General features: G+C 40.1%; 1 protein-coding gene and 2 long non-coding RNA genes across 14 annotated transcripts in view; 1 reads left to right on the forward strand and 2 right to left on the reverse strand.

Moving 5' to 3' along the window:
* Nucleotides 1-18,539, reverse strand: part of LOC120570840 (NLR family CARD domain-containing protein 3-like) — a 590,579-nt gene that overhangs the window by 232,120 nt on the left and 339,920 nt on the right. The window lies entirely within an intron of this gene.
* LOC120571679 overlaps nt 1-18,539 on the forward strand; it is a 223,234-nt gene that overhangs the window by 28,870 nt on the left and 175,825 nt on the right. The gene's annotated exons all lie outside the window — the stretch shown is intronic.
* On the reverse strand, nt 7,711-8,935 carry LOC120571684. The gene is made up of 4 exons (XR_005641263.1): nt 8,741-8,935; nt 8,388-8,464; nt 7,999-8,166; nt 7,711-7,770 (listed from the first exon to the last, which is right to left on the reverse strand). It is a non-coding gene; the product is annotated as an uncharacterized LOC120571684 (long non-coding RNA).

Here is an 18,539-nt window from a genome sequence, read left to right on the forward strand (position 1 = left end):
ACAGTCAGACACACAGATTCACACAGACACACTAACACACACAGACACACAAAGACAGACACACACAGACACACAGAGGTACGATGATACACACACACAGGTACGATACACACACTCACGCACACACAACCACACACAGAAACACACACACACACACACACACACACACACACATCACAGATACACACAAACACACAAACACAGACAGCGACACACACACACACACACACACAGAGACACACACACACACACACAGGCAAACACACACATACACACACAGTCAGACACACAGATTCACACAGACACACACACACACAGACACACACAGGTACGATACACACACACAGGTACGATACACACACACACACACACACACAACATACACACACAAATACTCACACAATTAAAACAACACACACACACATACTACACACAATTTTTAACCTTTTTGTTACATTTTTGTGTCTAAGCATCATGGGAGTTGTAGTTGACCCTGATTGTGTTAGATGAAAAAATAATTAACTCCTGTCTGATCGTTCCTCTGAGTCTCAGCACACACACACACACACACATAGACACAATAACACACACACACATAGACACACACATACAATAACACACATAGACACACACACACACACATACACACATACACATACACACATAGACACAATACACACACATACACACACATACACACACCGCACAAAGAGATACAAAAAGACAAAACCACAATAACACAGTCACACACACATACACACACACAACAACACACACATACACACACATACACACAAATAGACAAACAAACAGATAAACACAGACACACCCGCACAAACACAGTACAACACACACGCACACACAGACACACACACCAGGTAACGATACACACACACACACACAGACACACATACACACACATACACACACACACACATACACACACACACACAACATACACACACACACAGACACACAAACAGATACACACAGACACACCCGCACACACACAGTCACACACACATACACACACACACACAGACACACACAGGTAGAATACACACACACACACACACTGGTACAAAATACACACACACACAGGTATGATACACACGGATAAACACAAACACAAACACACACAAACACACACACACAGACATACACAGACACACACGCACACAGTCAGACACATAGATACACACACACACAACGACAGATACACACGTACACAGACACACAAACAGATACACACAGACACACGCAGACACGCACACACAGACAAAAACAGACACACACACACATCACAGATACACACACAAACACACACACAATACACACACAGTCAGACACACAGATTCACATAGACACACTAACACACACACACACACAAACACACACAGAACATGTCTACTTTTCTTCTTCTCTCTCTCTTTCTGAGTGATGTAATGCCCCCCCCCCCCTCCTCCTTTCAGGGTGGAGCCTGCTGGAGTCAGATATTTGACACCAGGTCCATGGAGATGTAAGTGTGTTTTTAATTTCATTCATCAAACTGTGACATCACTCATTCAACCCTCTGATGTCATCATCAAAGTGCTGATTGGTTAATAACTGCAGCTGTGTTGTGTCTCCTTCTCTCCGTCAGATTCCTGTGAACTCACACTGGACACAAACACAGTGAACAGAAAACTCAAACTGTCTGACAACAACAGGAAGGTGACACGTGTGGAGGAGGATCAGCCATATCCTGATCATCCAGAGAGGTTTGACTACTGGCCTCAGCTGCTGTGTAGAGATGGTCTGACTGGTCGCTGTTACTGGGAGGTGGAGACGAGAGGAGGGGTTGATATATCAGTGAGTTACAGAGGAATCAGGAGGAGAGGAGACAGTGTTGACTGTTTGTTTGGATGGAATGATCAGTCCTGGAGTCTGATCTGCTCTGATGGTCGTTACTCTGTCTGTCACAATAACAGAACAACATCCATCTCCTCCTCCTCTGTCTCTGGTAGAGTAGCAGACATCTCCTCCTGTTCTGGTTAGTCTCGTTTCTCTTCTGTTAAATCCTCTGCTCTGTAGTAATCTTGTCTTGTAGATTCTCTGTTCTGGTAGAGTATTCTGTCTCTGGTGAGTATTTTGGTTTTTTAGTCTTCTGATCGCTGTGGTTCTCTGTCTCTGGTAGGTAGCAATCTCTCCTCTGTCTGGTAGAGTGCTGTATGTGGACTGTCCTGCTGGCTCTCTGTCCTTCTACACAGTCTCCTCTGACTCACTGATCCACCTCCACACCTTCAACACCACATTCACTCAGCCTCTCTATCCTGGGTTCTGGTTCAGGTCTCCTGGTTCCTCAGTGTCTCTGAGTCCTGTGTAGGACGGAGAGTCTCCTCCTGTTTCTCACTGCTGATCAGTTGAGTCTGTACCGCCGGGGTCGTCAACTACATTTTTTCAAGGGCCAGTTCACTGAGGAGTGATGGTTAAAGTCTGTCGTTATGGAAACATTATTGTAGTATGCAGCGTTTTGATTGGTGGAAAATGCTAGCAGAAAGAAACGGCTGTTGTCAGGTAAACATGTCACTGTCAAAGAGGTGGAAAAGCCCAGCTTTAATGGTGAATGGACCGATAAGCAGGCTGTGCACTCGTCATGTATGCCTCATTCGCAATGAAAGATGCTGTTGCAAAATAATACAACATCATCATCATCATCAAGAATGAAGAACTCGAACATACCGATCGCGTCATTCACGTGCAAACTAAGATACAGTTAGACTAGCCGACAGCTTTTCTTTTAGTTTGTTTGTAAAAATTCTCCATTAGCAGAGTAGAGCTGTGTTTGGGTAAACCAGCGCGGTGGACAGAGCAGACAGAGCAGAGTGAAATATGGCTTTCTACATGTTGATGCCGGTCTACACAGGTGATGCATTGATAAGTATTGACTTTCTACCATAGGCGGAGTTTGACATTCGAGCCAGGGGCAAAAAAAAAAAACTCATTGTAGCAACTGAGACATGGGGAACACAGCACGATCACATATGGACAAAACAAACATGCTAAATAAACATATGTTCATTTTTTTAAGCAGATTTGAATTTACATTGTAACATTTTAAAACCTCGAGCTCAATTTAGTTAAAAAAAGAAGTCCATAACACATATAATTCTTGAGCGACAGATGCAAAAATCCACAACAACCTCTGTCCCCACAGGTAGGTACAGACACAGCCGCTCTGCTGCTGCGCGCTTGGTGCACGCTTCTCTGTTCAAAACGCTGTCTGTTCTGCTTAACGTGAAAAGCTTAACGTGGTTTAATGTACCTCAACAACGATCACCAAATTTATCATGGCCATATCTTGAAATGAACACTTATGCCTGTCAAAAGAACTTGACAGGCTATGGCGAGAGGAGAAAAGAGCTAGTACCTAAAAACAATGATTACAAATATTCTCTCATATTGCTCCTCATAACCACTGAAAACGGTCAAAAAATCTAACCAGAAACGTGTGATGATTGATCGTTGTTTAGGTACATTAAACCACGTTAAGCTTTTTTCATGTTAGGACTTATAAAGCCCATGAGAACCGTTAGAGTCAACCAACAGCCGCCCCGCTGCCCGGCTGGAAATGTGAAGCAGAAACGCTAAATGTCAGATAACGTCCTTAATAATTGGACTTTGGGTTCTTTTTTGACAGTTTTCCGTGGTTATGAGGAGCAATATTAGAGAGAAATTTGGTAATCATTGGTCATTGTTTAGGTACATTAAACCTGACCTGCCGCAAAGAGAAAAAATTTATGCGTCATTGTACCCAGCACTTGTGGAAATTGTACCTCCGAATCGCGCCTCTGTCCCCAGCACATTTCAAACCAAACTGACGCGGCACGGCTGTGTTGGACCACAATAAAGACAGACGGTGGCAGAATGCCCCGACACTTAAATTCAACTAACTGGAGGTTAACAGTGACCAATCAGTGTTGGACCTCCAGTCTGTTGAGATGCCTCTCCAAACGCAGAAACCAAGCGCAATCGCACCATAAAACGTTAAGACACGTTAAGAAAAAAGATCCGCATTTTGCCGTAATCCAATGACATGAAAACAAGTCATCCACAGCGATCAGTAGAGCCACAAACAGAGTCCCGGTGTATCCAGCAAGGCCTATACAAGCCTCACATTCACCAGTCAGCTCCAAACAGGTGAACGAGGTGAACTTCGCCGTTTAAACAAAGTGGAATAAAACGTATCAAAGTCCAAATCTACACAAAACGCGCAATCAATTAGTAAGCTGACAGCAAGTTTATGGCATTTAGGCAACCTTTATTGTAACGTTGGCACGGTAAGATGTCCCGACTAGTGCAACAAATTATTGTTTTTTGCGTCCTGCATATGTGTCGACAATGGTCTCAGGTGAGAGGCAGAGCCCTGAAAAAATATTATTACTAAAGCAGTATATGAAATCAGATGTATTAACTATCCCCATTTAGTTTTTTTGTGTTTTTAAATTATTTATAAAATATCTGGTTATGTCAGAAGTAATTATTCCACTCATTTTTTCCTCTTTACATTTTGTGAATTCGTGATTATTCTGCGAGCCAGACTAAAAGCTTTGAGTCTGTACAGGATCACACTTACAGAAATATTTCAGGTTATTGTTATAAACTAATGAATGAACTTTGTATGAAATAATTCAGAATGATTGAACAGATTCCTGGTGAACATTGTAAACTTGTTCCACTTCCTGTCCTTTAAAGATGGAAGCTGCACTGTAAACCCGAATAAGTTACCAGAACTCAAAAAGTGAGGCAATCAGTTGCCTCACTTTTTTAAGTTGATTAACTTAAAAGTCAAAATTTTCCGAACTTAAAAGGTTGGTTGAATTGCTACTTGTACCTTTTGATAACAGTTAAATTAAAAGTGCTCATTTAGCTCAACTCAAATATTTGCAGTTAATATGACTTAGTTTTCTGTTAAGGGAACTCAATTATTTTCAGTTATTATGACTTACAGTTTTGAGTTTTCAAACCACAGGAATAAGTTCACAGAACTTAAAAAATAAGTACACAACCACACAATTTTTATGTTAATAAAACTCAATGTTTATTAGTTTGTTTTGTCATTGTTTTAAGTACACATTAGTCAAATATGTTGAGTTTGTTTACTTAAAACATGTGATTCAAAACTTTAAAATTTTTAGGCAACCGATTGCCTCACTTACATTAAGTTTAACTAACTTAATATATCTTAAAGTCGCTGAACGGTCTGCTTTTGAACAGTTACATGTTAAAATGAAATAGAAAAACATTTATAAATTAAAATAAAAAATAATTTTAAAATATACTTATATACTTTAATTGTATATTAAATAAATAAATAAATTTGAGAGATTTTTAAGAAGAAAAACTCAAAATTCTCTGATCCTATCCTTCCAAATGTGTTCCTGGTCACTTAAACGAACACGCGACTTAATGGGACTTTGTCTTATTCAATCTATCCTCCAGAGTTAGAGAAGTCCATAAATACCCCTTCTCATCTCAGTGTGTGTTGTAACTTTGTCTGGCGACCCACTGCTAGCCTAGCTTAGCACATGTTGTACAAATCACAACATGTAAATAGGAAAATGTTGGCGTTATTTTGTCACTTATTAGGAGCATAGATGGAGCCAGATACCTCCGGAGGATCTGTGCTAAGCTAGGCATGGGTGGGGCTCAGACAGAGTACACGCACAGAGATAAGAAGCGTATGTATGGACTTATCTAACTCTGGGGATACTGTGAATAAATCCCAATAAGTACCGTATTTTCCGGACTATAAGCCTAACTTTTTTCCTACTTTGGCTGGTCCTGTGACTTGTGCGACTTGTATATCAAAATATATATAATTTAACATGTTTTAAATGTTAATTCATACTGAACACATTACCATCTACAGCCGCAAGAGGGCTCTATGCTTGTGACAACTAGAATGCTGCTCCTAAAGACAACTGAGAAAGAGAAAAGAGATAAACTGCAGGTAGTAAAATATGCAGCGAAAACGGTAATCGAAGCAGCAGAAAGAAAGTTTGAAACCAGGGAGAAACTTGTGAAGGACTGGCGAAAAGGTGACTCTTATGCAATGAAGAAAACAAAGAAAGCTAATCGGCTAATCGCGGGCTGAAAGCAAGATGGCCAGAGCTGGAGGAACGAGTCACACATGGGTGCTTGAACAACGTGCTGCTGGGAGAGGCTTGTCAACGGTGCAGTTAGCTCGCTACGTCGCCACGCCTGGTAGTTGTTCTGTGTGCTATTGTATAGTTTAATAACTGTTAATGTGTTACGTTAACATACCGGACACCTACCGTATTCAGCCTGTTGTTCTGGGTGCTATTGTGTAGTTTTGGATTTTGTGAAATACATTTCTAAATAAATGCGACTTATAGTCCGGGCGATTTATATATGTTTTTTTCCTCTTCATGACGCATTTTTGACTGATGCAATTTATATCGGGAGCGACTTATAGTCCGGAAAATACGGTAGGCATGTTTCTTTTAAGGCCCTAGGAAATAAATATTTATCACACATTTCTGATATTGACCAGACAACTAATCAGATAGTCAGGAAAATATCGGGAGTAATCAAAAACAATAATACCAAAATGAAGTTATCGTTCGTTACAGCTATAAAAGAAAAAACACTGCTTTTGGCTTCCTTGCTAATTCCTGAGTAAGGCGACAGGGCAGCAATTTGGATGAAATTTCAAATATTCTATAGAGTTTAAGAACATTTTCACTTAAAACTCTAAAATGTAAATGTTTTACAAACCATATCAAATGCACAGTGAAATGTGAGTCATCTTGCGCAGCCCACAATGGTTAAGAAAAACATTAAAACATACAAAACATTAGCGTTACTTTTGCATTATATTAATGAGAACAAAGGCATATTGAGTAGTTGGGGCATTATTGGCTGAACACCTGCAGTAGTGCAGTAACTTTTTGAGGCATTATTTAGACAAAAGGAGATAACTTTGAACTAGCCTTTTATAATGCTTTACCCTGCAGCCTTTTTTTCAGATGAGTTTCTACATCATTAATTCATTCTTGAGGGTCTGCAACCTCGGGGATAGTTTACCACTTTCTAGACCAAGTTAAATCTTTAGAGTGAATTCAAAAGTGTTGGTCAGTGCTTTGGGATAGCTGAGGTGTAGTGCATAGATCACTCCACAGATTACCAGGAAGGCATCGCCAAGTCTGGGGAAGGCTGACCACGGCCATCACTTTCAATGACGACAGTGATTCTCACAGGGTGGTAGTGGACTGGACTTGCGTCATGGTCACCGATGAAAGTAATGAGGCCCACTGCAACACCATCAAGCTCTGGCTCATCAGACTCATCCTGAATGAATGAAAAAAGAGATACTAATCACAAACTAACACATGGAACAGAACAGATGACATAATTTGTCTTTCCTTAACCAAGTCCCATTGAAATCCAATACCACTTTTACAAAAGAGACCTGGGTCTCATTGTAAGAGTTGAAAAACATAAGATCCATGTTCTGCACACATGAATCAGCCAAAATACCAGAGAATCTAAGTGCTGACTGAAACCAAGGACATTTACAAGAAAATGTTTTACTGAACATTGAATAAAATGTTAGTATTTACGGGTTAGATAATACACAGCAGAATCTGTTAGTGACTTAAGGAGACTCACTGTGCAGGTTCTTAAACATCCAGAGACGTCCTCACGCAGATACACAGGAAGGACGTGGAGAACAGTAGTGCGCTTGGTGTGTATGTCATGGATTTCCTATTCAGATAAAAACAGAATTGCATATACTGAAGAGTTTACATAAAGCTGATTTTAAACAGTCCAAACAGAACATATGTCCACAAATAACCTGTTAACATCTTTAATGCAATCAGACAAATGGCAAACAAAGTGGACTAATTGCGAAAGTCAAAAGCTCATTTCAATCATTGAACCTGTTCAATGTTCTACTGATTCAACCTATGAAATGTGTAAAAATCTATTTACCTGTTCATCGTGGATTTTTAAAATTTCAGCCAGAGCATCTGCTGTCTTCCCAGTTTTTGATGCCTTCCGTCTGAATAAGGTCATCAGTCGAGGAAGATAGCGGTCAAGCTCAGCATAGCACGTGTTGGGCAGGTTCTGATTTGTAATCCGCTGGAACTCTGCATACAACTACATAGAAATAACAGCCAGAGGAGAATACAGCAACAACACTTTAAAAAACAGTTCAATTTGAAGAATCTTGCACACATTCATAAAGCAAAAATATCAGCCAAATGAGTAAGAATCACAATTTTCACTTTAAAGAGAGAGCTGATCCATATTACCTCAGACTCTATTTTAAGAGCGAGGCAGGCCTGAGGTCCGCGAGGTCGTTCACTGGTGGGCGGGACATCACTATGGTCTGTCGGCGTAGGGGAAATGTGGTCTCCATCATCTTTCTAATGAGGGTCAGTTTCTTCTCAGTCTTCTTCAACAATTTTTGCAAGCAAATACAAAGTTAAGTAAAATATGATTAGTAGTATCTGTGAACAGAACACATTCATTATTTGTTGACTTAAATACAGCAAAACACTTTATTTTGATCAAACAGGCAAGTAGAAAAACAATGATGTGTGTATGTGGGAGTGCGTATGATTTGGGGTTACCACACTAAAACCTTGTCTGAGAAAAAACAACAATTCAAGTTATTGGTATTTAGAGGGCGGGGAGGGGGTGATAGAAGAATTCACATTCATTGGATTACCTGGTATCGTTATCACATCTCCAGTTATCTTCCTTAACTTCTTGAAACTGGAACAGCAAGATGCAAAGGCATAAACTGATCTGAAACTGAACAATTAAAAGATTCAAAGAGTGTCAAATTATAAATACTTCCATTTATAAATGTTCCCTGTTAATGATCTTTTCATTTAATCCCCATAAGTGTCAAGTTACTAAAGCCATCAAGCAAAATTAACATTACTGTAAAGAAAAGCAGCCACACTTGAACCTTAGTGCATGGTTAATCAACAATAATACCATTTCTACAAACCAAAGCTTTACTGTTAAGGGTTTTTACTTTATTCATCTTTGTCATGAAAGCAGCTTGCCTCCAGCAGGGTCGTCGTTGTTTAAAACCGAGCAACACACGTAGGCTAGGCAACAAACGAGCGGGGCAGTTGACTCCGTTCTGTTAACAGCAATCTCCGTGTCTCAGACAGTCTGCTCACACAGAATTTAAAACTAGCGTCCCTTAGAAGCTACACAGAGAGCGCGGACTTGCAGTGTAGGAACTCAGTTTGAGTCGCGTTATGCTCTTTTGTGCACTATTGAAAGTTTCCAGCAACAAAAACTAACTATCGCATACGAGGTGTCTGTTAGTGCTTCTACTAACAACTAATTTTCTAACACCACCTTTAAGCGGGGAATGAGCGTGTGATTACTAGATTCATCCGTCGTCAAATTCTTCAGGGAGTCGGTTAGTGGTAGCTATGTCGCTAGTTGTGCTGCTGGAGTGCGGAACGTCAAAGTCCTTCTAAATAGTCTCTGGTAACGCTATTGTTCGCTAGCTAAGTGGCTAGCTAGCTCTTTAGCAGCTAACCTATATCTGACAAGTTGCCAATCCCTACAAGACTCCCGGATAAGCCAGTGAAGGGCGGGGGCTTGGGAAGGTCTACGCTCTCTGAGACAAACACATACAAAATGTATAAAAGAAGTAAAAGCGAATGAATATTAACATTCAAAACTTACAGTAAGTCCATTGAGCCTGATTGCTGCTGCGGGTGGTAGTTTCTGCAACCCTACTGTCTGCTGCTTCCCGCCTTTGCTGCGTTGTTCAAACTTTTCTTCTTCTGTGTTTTTCCAAAGAGCGGTAAGGAATCAGTGTAGTGTGCAAATTGCGCCACCTTCTGCTTCGCAGGTTGAATCAGAGATTAACTCTCCATACAAAATTATCCCTGCAGCTGCTTAAAAAAATAAAAAGAATATATAGGCTACATTAAACTGATGAAGCAAAAAATAAATACATTTTGTCCTTCACTAATGTCTAATGCATTTCAGACCATTTGCTATTGCAATTTATTTATTATGATCGATTTTACTTATTTGGTAAAGCACTTTGAGATTTTATTGTATTTTAACATGTGCTATATAAATTCAGTTTATTTTTAAACATCCCTATTTTAAACAATAGAAATAACAGGACTTTATCATTCTTAGTATGTTATTACTCAATTCTATTACATTGTACTTAAGTTATGTTTTTAAGTTATGCTTACTTATACACAAAATAGTTCCATTTAATCAAAAAATATTAGTTAACAATACTCAAAAGGAAGAACATGTTACACCAACTTGACAAAATTAAGTTAGTAGAACTTGTTCTAAAACTTTGAGTATACACTACTTAATCTATTTAATTACTTTGAACGTTCGGGTTTACAGTGTGTGATCATGAAATTGTAGAAATGCCGTTGACTTGTGTCATGTTTAGTTTTGAGTTCTGTCTCTTTTCACAATAAAAGCATTAAGTTAACGGGAGAGAGTTTGTGGTCTTTCTGTTTAATTTTTACACACGATAAGATGTCCCCGTGTCCCAGAGGTCTTCCAGGTGGAGCTGCAGCGTGAGAAACCCCCTAAATCAGAGCAGTCCGGTTCGTAAGTCTTTCACTTTTTCATTTTAATATTGTGTTGAGTTCAGGGAGCAGAGAGTCTGTCTTTTTCTCTCCACGTTAGTTATCTGCTCAGCCAGCTGCTGGAACTTCACTCTGTGCTATTAGTACTTTTACTGCAGTACCATGTCATCAATGTGCTATTAGTACTTTTACTGCAGCAACAAAAATGTCATCAATGTGCTATTAGTACTTTACACTGCTTCAACATGTTATCAATGTGCTATTAGTACTTTTACTGCAGCAACATGTCATCAATGTGCTATTAGTACTTTTACTGCAGTAACATGTCATCAATGTGCTATTAGTACTTTTACTGAAGTAACATGTCATCAATGTGGTATTAGTACTTTCACTGCTTCAACATGTTATCAATGTGCTATTAGTACTTTTACTGCAGTAACATGTCATCAATGTGCTATTAGTACTTTTACTGCAGCAACATGTTATCAATGTGCTATTAGTACTTTTACTGCAGTAATATGTCATCAATGTGCTATTAGTACTTTTACTGCAGTAATATGTCATCAATGTGCTATTAGTACTTTTACTGCAGTAACATGTCATCAATGTGCTATTAGTACTTTTACTGCAGTAACATGTCATCAATGTGCTATTAGTACTTTTACTGCAGTAACATGTCATCAATGTGCTATTAGTACTTTTACTGCAGTAACATGTCATCAATGTGCTATTAGTACTTTTACTGCAGTAACATGTCATCAATGTGCTATTAGTACTTTTACTGCAGTAACATGTCATCAATGTGCTATTAGTACTTTTACTGCAGTAACATGTCATCAATGTGACAGAAAAGCTGTCTCATTGTGTCTGTTGGAGGTTTGATTCCCTCCCACATTAATATGTTTGTGTTGAAGACTTCACTGTTGGTATCAGTGGGGAAAGAAGACAGAGGAGGAATGGATTTCATATTTTAGGAAACATGTTCAGCTTGTGTAATGAGTAGTCAGTGACTACAGTCATTAAATCTTTCAGTCAGTAACGGAGCATCGACAGCAGTCCAAATGTAAGCTAGCTCCACGTTCCACACAGGTACGATACACACACACACTTCACAAAGATAGAGAGAGAGATGCTAACGTTAGATAAAACAAAGTGAGTTCCCCGTACAGCGAGCACCCGGTCATATCTTATAACTCGCTGCGCTCCGACTCCATGTTTTCTTGTTGTTATGGAAACGATAGGTCTGGCTACACCGCTTGTCATTAGTCGGCTGTCAAAAAAGCAATGGACGTAGGGCGTTTTTTCAGAAAAGTTGAACTTTTTCCAACTTCAAAAAGACGCTCTGAGCTGCAGGAGAGAAAAACGTTGGCGGTGGCGTTTTAAAAAGCTCTCAGGACTTGTTTTGCTCCCCAGGATTATAATGTAACGGCAGCTTCAGAAACGTGACCACCATGTGTGACCTAAAGGTCCTATTTTAAGCACTCGTGAACCTCCTCTAAACAGAGTCCTGCTGGAGAGGCTTTAAGTCCATCTCACCTCATTTTCATTACTCAATGCCAGAAACATTAATCTTTCAGATTTGGGTCTGGATTTCCAGGCTACAAAAAGTCAGTAAAAACCACAGAAATAACAAAAAAGCTAAAAAACTAATTACAAAAAATAGCGACATGCAGTAATACAGCCAAAGATATTTTACTTTTTCAATGAAACAAAAGCATGTGAATGAACTGTACATGTCTGGTCCTTAATATGGTACCTTCTCCCTTAAGGAGCTCTCACACTGCTCCAAGAAACACCAAGAAACACCAAGAAACACCAAGAAACACCAAGAAACACCAAGAAACACCAACAAACAACAAGAAACACCAACAAACACCAACAAACACCAACAAACAACAAGAAACACCAACAAACACCAACAGTTGGGTCAGTGTGGGCCGGCCGTCTGTGTTTGTTGGCGTTTGTCGGATGGAGTCGTTAGAGTTTGACATGTCCAGTCTGGTCTGGTGGAGTTGGTAGAAAGTCGGACCAATGTCGCCCATTTTCCAACAATTGACAACTTTCTAACAGCTGAAAATGCTGTCTGAATGTGTATATTTTCTAGCAATTAGTGGAGTGTCCATAGTGAGTAATTCCGCTAAAGCTTGATGATCAAAACGGGCAAAATTTGCAAAAGCTGGAGTATCTTCTGAGCTAAATTGTTGACACAAGTTAGGATAGACATCCTGTTTTGCATGTCGCAATATCCAAGGTTTACACCACAGTCTCCTCCTGACTCGTCTTCATTACCGTCTCTCCTGTACACGGCTAGCAGCTCTACAGGCCAGGTAGACCAGAACTACTCTGGCCACATTCAACAAGGTCTCCACTTCCTCCATGTTATATTAAACCAGAACTCCGATAAGAAAAGGTGGACTAGGGGACCAAAGTCAGTCTGGTCTGTTCCTGTCTGGGCAGTGTGGACTGGCAGTTGTTTTGCGAAACATTCTAAAGACGCACCAACTGACAACTTTAGAATGTTGGAGTTTGTTGGAGCGGTGTGTGCAAACTACACACACACACACACACACACACACACACACACACACACACACACACACACACACACACATATACAGACACACACACACACACACACACAGACACACACACGCGATACACACACACACACACACACACACACATGTGTGCGTCTATACCTGTGTATGTGTGCACACACATACACAGTTACAATACACACAGACACACATACACACACATGTACAATACACACAGACACACACACACACACAATCACAGGTACGATACACACAGACACACAAACACACACACACACACACACACATAGGTACGATACACACAGACACACAAACACACACACACACACTTCAAGAAGACAGAAGCTGTTTCTCATGTCAAGGATCCTTCCTTGGTAGGACTAGTCCTTCCAAGGAAGGATCCTTCAGAGGTTAGGCCAGACTCCTCCTGAGCATTCGGAAGGCATGTACATTGGAACAGGCTAGCAAGAGCACGTCATTGCGTGCTTGCGTCATCGAAAATGTTTCGCCGCCTTCACTGCTGCATTTCAAAAACACTGGACAAAATGTCAATGCGAAATGGATGTGGAACTGTGAAGTTCAATTTTTGTTGAGAAGGTGAATCAGCGTCAGTCTGCTTGCAGGAGGAGAATATTCTGTCGGCAACTTTGACGCAACGCTAAGGTAGTCAACGCAACCGCACTGATAGGCTTTAATGTAAGCAATGGTCGTTTTTATTTATCCTATGTCAATAAAATTAAAAAAATCGTGGGAGTTCATGTTTGTAGTTGTCATAACACTTAACTGGTAAGGAGAATTGGTAAGGAGAATTGCATTAATTAATCTTAATTACATTAAGCTTACAGTAGTTGTTTACAATAGCTTGTAGTTTACTGCATGTAACATTAGCTCATTGTCCAGTAGCTTCTAGCTTTCAAACAAATGCAGTGCAAAATATGATCAGCAACTACAAGGTAAACACTACCAGTTAATGACCTACCACAGGCAGTATGATATGCAGTAAACTGCAAGTGAGAAAGGTTAAGTAGTACTATAGACACACAAGCTACAAGGCTACATCCAACATGAAAAGTCATAATAACACCATTGATAAACACCCACTAACACAGTAAAGGTAGCTAGGTGTAAGTGTGTTAAATGGTCAACAGTTGTCAGTTAAGACCATCATGAAGACCACTACACAGTTACATTAAGTACTTTAACATTACAGTATGCTTAAATATATTTGTGATACAATTCTAATCTTACCAGGACAGGTTGGATAACTACTGGACTAATCTAAAGCTTTCTCCTTCTGTCTGCAGTCTGGAAACACCATCATCACAGCAGCTGAGTCCGGGTCAGCCGCTTCATGTTGAATATACTTGTGTACAGTATATAGTCATGTTTGAATAAATGTTATAATAAAAGATACACGTTTCGTTAATTTCTTTTAGAGCTTCTATACCTTACAAGTTATTGAAACAGGTACCATCTGAATATAATTATTCAGTTAGAAATAGACATTGAAAAACAGTTTATATTATATACACACCCAAAAACGTAATGACACAGACAAACCAGTTAATTTAATGCATTTATTTTCAGAATGCCAATCTCTAAAAGGCTTTAGCAAATAATCTATCTATTCATCTCTCTTTGGCCTCTTGTCTCCCTGCTTGTCTTTTGCTTTCCCATCCTCAGTGACAGCCTCCGTTTGTCCCTGTTAAAAGACAGCAAACACAAGAAAAATATGTTTACCATTATGAATGCTATAAGGTAACGTTATATTGAACGTTATACTTTTTACATGGGAAGTTACTCATACATTTTAGCCTTCATGTAACGTTGATAGTGAAGTAAAATAAGTTGCAGCGTTACCTACCACCCTGCAGCTACAACTGGTAAACACACACATTTCTAAATCTCTGCTAACGTTACGCATATAGGACCAACAACATATAAAAGAGATGAAAATGCCACCCGGACATTAAACTTTAAAAACACAAATGGCACAAAAAGACCGCTTAGCTAGCTAACAGCCTAATGTTAATGATAGGTTCAGTTAGGTTAACGTTAGCTCGGGTATCTACTTACTAAAAGCAGCAATCCGTACCAGCATTAAAGCGTTAAGCTTTGATTTAAAACATTAACGGTGATAACACATGTACGGCAAACACTAAAGATACTTACATTTAAATGATTATTTCGCCATCAGCGATACCGCTCGAACTCCCGCTTAGGTCCGCCATATTAATTTTTAAACAAGCCGCAAAGCCGCCGGCAAAGGATTGTGGGTGATATGGGAGCCGGCGGATACACATATGCATCCTTTGCCGTCTATGGGGATTTCTCCGAACGGAGGACTCAGTCCTTGGTGGGATTCGGAGGATCCTCGACATTGAACGGTCCTTCGACGGACGTCGATGACGTAGCATCCTCCAAATTTGCTCGGCAGGATCCTTCCTTGACATTGAGAAACACCTCGGGCTTGTTTCCCGCGATTCACGCTCCTCCAGACCCCCCCCCCCCCCCGCCCCCCCCGCCCCCCGCCCGCCCCGGCGCCCCCCCCCCGCCGCGCTTCCGCCCCGCCCCCCCCCCCCCCCCCCCCCCCCCCCCCCCGCCCCACCGGGCTTCAGCATCGCTCAGCGCTTCCACAGAGACCGGGCTTCAGCGATCGCGTCCCCACAGACCGGGGCTTCAGCACGTCGCGTCCCCCAGAACCGGGGCTCGTTTCCCGCCAGTCGCGTTTGCTTTCCCCGTTCTTTTTTTCCTTAACCCAACCGTCCGTTGCTGTCTCGCATCCCCCAGAGACCGTGGCTCATTCCCCACAAGTCATGTTTGCTTTCCCCGTTCTTATTTTTATTTTCCTAATACTGGTTCTTATTTTCCTAAACCCAACCCCTTTCCATTTTTATAATCTATATATTTTTTATAATTAAAATATCATTATATATATATATATATATATATATATATATATATATATATATATATATATATATATATATATATATATATATATATAATATAATTGCCATAGGTGCTGCATTGACGTATGTGCTGCCTGATTTCCGCCTCCAGATGGCGCCCGCACGGAGTCAAACGTTTAGCTCCGCCCACATTTAGCCCAACCCCGATCTGCGTACTGCAGTCAGGTGCAATTGGACAGGTGGAGCTGGGACTCATTCTCCAGGTAACAGCTCACCTGTGTCAGAGATTTCTCTCCAGGTGAGAGAGAGACCCTCTCCTTCATCAACTCTTCTTCATCAACTCTTCCATCAACAACATGTTAGTCTTTGATCTCTTCAGGGTTAGTTTGTGGCTCTGTAAAGTTAAATATAATGTTTCTACTTCACTTCTTATTTACTGAGAACGTGTGAAGGACTCTTGTGTTGAAGATAAATCTCCATGTTGGTGATTTAGTGGAATCACACAACTCTAATGTTTCTGCTAGCAGGTTCAAGGTGTGTGTGTTTGTGTGTGTGTGTGTGTGTGTGTGTGTGTGTGTGTGTGTGTGTGTGTGTGTGTGTGTTGTGTGTGTGTGTGTGTGTGGGAACACAAAAAAAATGGAGGGAAAAGTGTGTGTGTGTGTGTGTGTGTGTGTGTGTGTGTGTGTGTGTGTGTGTGTGTGTGTGTGTGTGTGTGTGTGTGTGTGTGTGTGTGTGTGTCTGTGTGTGTGACACAACTCTAATGTTTCTGCTCAAAGGTTCAAGGTTCGGCTTTATTGTCATTATACAACACAATTGTCCAATGAAATGTAATCGTCATTTACAGCTGCTCTGATCAAGATAAGTTACCAACCGGGCTGCCTCTGTGGACTTTGGGCTAAAATATCGGAAAAAAGTCAATTCTCAAAGACTATTCCAAAAAGGCAACGAAACCTCTGAAAAAAGCAGCAAAAAGATCTGAAAACGTGACAAAAACCTTAAAAAAAGGCACAAAAACTTCTAAAAAGCCCTCCATAAATCCTTCCTATGTGTACATAGTTTTCTCTCCACGTTAGTTATCTGGACATTAGGGCTCAACCATGTGGGGAAAACATCTAATTGTGATTTTTCTACCAAGTTAGTCTCTGGTCTCTTCAGGGTCTGTTTCTGGCTCTGTGATGTTAAATCTAATGTTTCTACTTCGGTCGTTCTATTCACTGACAGGACTGATGTAGAGACAACATGACTCAGCTCTTTTATTTTCTAACTAAATCAACTACTACTTATTTTCTGATCGCTATGAAAATTTTTAACACAGTTAGCACATCATCCGTCTGTGTAGGCTAAACAATTAACACATTTATTGTTGCTTTGACACAAAATGCATACAGTTAATACAAATTTAAAATGCTTGAACTTATTTTACACACAAGCTCCACCAAGACCAAAACAATGGATCGTTACTGCCAAAGTTACAAATGCTTTCACACTATATGTCAGAACAGATAACAACATCTAAACCTAACTTATAGGCTAAAGTCAAAGTGAACAGCTGATCATATTGTAAATTGAAACACAAATCTATCCCCTGCATTTTATACATGTATTTATTGAGAAACAGCTGATTGAAGTTATGCATATAGATCATTCACAGCTGATTCCCTTCTAGGAAACACACTCAGGTGTTGAGGTTCTTTCAATCACATGATCATATGGTAGTAGAGTAAAAGATGACCTATGTGAACAATATACTGTAGATGAACACAGAAAATAAGAAAAATGCCTTGACGGGGGAGAGGAAGAGGAGTAGCAAGACAATTCTGTCTCTGTCTCCTTTTTTTCATAAACTGTAAATTATATAAAGCAACTCTGAGATGGGTCACTCATTTTTTGTATTGAATCTCTGCAGCAAAAGAAACAAAATGGTGGCCGTGTTGGGTTAGTGGGTAGAGCAGGCGCACATATACTTGGAGGTTTATGCCTCGACGCAGAGGTCCAGTGTTCAAATCTGACTTGTGATGGTTTACTGCATGTCTCCACCCCCTGACACATAAAATAATGCAGTTTCTGTAATTCCATCTGATGTTAGTGTTTGTATGACATTGTGCTATGATTGACTAAATGTTCCTGTTGGAAGAGAACATGTGTTAGTGTTTGGGAATAATTATTTGATTTTGAGTTTGCATTGTTTTGGCAGAAACAGTGTAATGTGTTAATAAATTATTGTATTTTGGAAATTAGTGTTAGAGTTCAGTTTTTAATGTGTGATTTTGAGCATGAAATTAACTGTTTTACCAATCGTGTGTTGTAGATGTGTTGGTGCCTTAAGAGTTTAGGGAAAGTTGTTAAAAGTATTGAAAAAATTGTCATAGCGATCGTAAAAAAAAGCTGTAATATGGAACTGAGTCACTATGAGCTGGTCCTCCTCCAACAGGAACTAGAGTCCAATCCTAATCAGGACC

Source organism: Perca fluviatilis, chromosome 2 (assembly GCF_010015445.1).
Source record: "Perca fluviatilis chromosome 2, GENO_Pfluv_1.0, whole genome shotgun sequence".
Lineage (NCBI taxonomy): Eukaryota > Metazoa > Chordata > Actinopteri > Perciformes > Percidae > Perca > Perca fluviatilis.